Here is a 2,472-nt window from a genome sequence, read left to right on the forward strand (position 1 = left end):
GTCCACTGTCAAAGTAGGGTACAGCTCCACACATATTCTTGAGTTTGCAACTTTAAAGTCTGCATCATCATCATTGGTCAATACCTCCACTCCCTGGGGGGTACAGTATATAGTACAATTTAATTTACACAACAGGTCTCTTCCTAGCAGACACACAGGGCTTGAATCGCAAACCACAAACTGGTGCTCATCACTGTACTTCCCTATTTTCACCTGCACCGGTTCTGTCAATTGGCTGGTTATTCTCCTGTTTGCGACCCCTACCACCTGTATAGTCTCTCCAGACATGGGCAGGTCTGGAACTGCAGCTGATCTGATCGTGGATCTAGTGGCTCCTGTGTCCACCAGAAATGTCGTAGGGCACCCTGCTACTTCTGCTTCCACATAGGGTCCCCTCTGATCTACCTCCAAGGCTGCCCCGAGGGTGCAGTCTTCTCTTTCCACTCTCTGTCCGGTTAATGGGTCCACATAATAGCACTCTTCCCCTTCCACAAACAGGGGCATTTGTCTATAGGTCTTACCCATACTCCCTACTCGAGGAGGTTGCGGGAACTGGGCTCGGGGAGGAGCCCCCCCCCCTTTGAGCACCTTTCCTTGGTATGGCGTTACCCCTCTTGTAGGCGCGCTCTGGACCTCTTCCTCCTCTATCTCTTGCTCTCCTATCTCTACATTGTAAGGGCACTCGCGTTTCCAATGCCCCACCTCGTTGCACTGGTGGCACCTAGTCGTTTTCTTCAAGGCAGCTATGTCTATTCTGGGTCTAAAGGTGGAACTCTCCTCATTGCCCTTGTTCTGACTGTACTGCTTCTTTCCTCCTGTACCTGTTCCTTGCTGCTGTTGCTGTTGTCCCCCCTTCCCTGCTGCCTGCATCTGTACCACCATCAACTTTTCCTTTAGTTTCTTAGCCTTGGAATCTATCTCATCACAGCAGTACCTGGCATATCTCAGTATTTCATCTAGGGGTTTAGTTTGCCAACAAATCGAGTGTTGCTGAATCATTAAACTAATATCCGGTCTCAGTCCCAGGACGAACTTGGACACGAATTGCCCTATGTCTTTTGGATCCATTACATCCAAGCCGCTATACTGTTTAAACGCCTTCAGCAATCTCTCGTAATATTCATGAACTGTCTCTTTGGGTTCCTGTCTTGTTCGGTCTATTCTGACCCAATCTATGTCTTGCATTGGCACCTTCTCTTTCAGCCAAGTCATCACTCTCTCGAATTTTGCCATCACAATCTCGGACGGCCCATTAGTCTTGGCATCTCTCTCTGGCTCCGTTGTGGGCCACTCAGCGCTAACCTTGCATGCTGTCCACAGATCGCCTGGTACTACAATGTCAAACAGCGTGTTCAGATCTATCCAAAGGACCTTTGAGATTTTTACAAATCTCTCCACTTGCTTGTACCACTCCACTGGGCTCTCACGTAATTTGGGGAAAGAGGTGGTAAAAGCAGCTAAATCTCCCCTACTCCAAGGGACATGTACATAGTTCCCATTTGCAACTTCACGCAAAGGGTAAGCTTCTATTCCCTGCTGTCCTGGTGTCATACCAATCATACTTCTCCTGCCGGTCCCTTTCTTCGACCACCTCTCTTCCCACTTTTCTAGTGCCCTCCATGTCCTTATTCCAGTGATCAGTTCCCTTATGTGTGTTTTCAGCCCAATCGTTCTCCTCTCATCTAGGTCTCGATCTGAGTAATGTAGCCTGTGGTTACCCTGTAATGCTTTGGTTCTTGACAAGTCCACCATATATTTGCCTGCTAGTTCGACTAACTTCTCATGGACTGCTCTCGCCTTTCGAGTGATGTCCTTTGCCATATACAGTATTTCATCCTGTTCATACATTTCCATTCTTTCTAAAGGCAGGGTACCATCTACCATGTCATCCAGATCTGACCTTAAGCTGGAGACATCAAGTCTCTTGGCTTTTATCTCAGCTCGCAATATGTCTTTCGAAGGGGGCTCGCTGTTCTCCCTACCATCCCAACTTCGAGCTCTGCGTTTGGGCTCAGGAGAGTTAATGGGTGGCCTCCCTTGCTCCCATCTCTCCAGGTCCCATGCTCGGCCATCCGATCTTGGAAGGTGATGGAACACGGGCCTGTTACCCCTATTCTGGCTCTGCCCATTCTCTTCTTCTTCTCTCCTCTCACTGCACACCTCTCTGTTATTTTCCCTCTGGTCGCTACTCTCCCTTTGCCTCGTATCGCTCAGTATCCGATACGATCCTTCCTGGTTCCCCATATTCCCTGGGCTGCGCTCATTTCTGTCATCACAGGGACTATGGTGCGTCCTCTCACAACTCCCATTCAGTTCTCTGGTGCCAGGTACACAGTGTGGACACTTAAAGCTGTTTCTGTACTCTTGTGCTCTCCTCTCCCCTTCACTGAGTATTGGGCGCGCCACCCCTCCACTCCCGGGGCCCCCGTTTTCCAGGTCTGTTCTACCTCCACTCCGGGCCCAATGGGTGAC

This window comes from Lissotriton helveticus, chromosome 12, assembly GCF_964261635.1.
Source record: "Lissotriton helveticus chromosome 12, aLisHel1.1, whole genome shotgun sequence".
In the NCBI taxonomy this organism is placed as follows: Eukaryota; Metazoa; Chordata; class Amphibia; order Caudata; family Salamandridae; genus Lissotriton; species Lissotriton helveticus.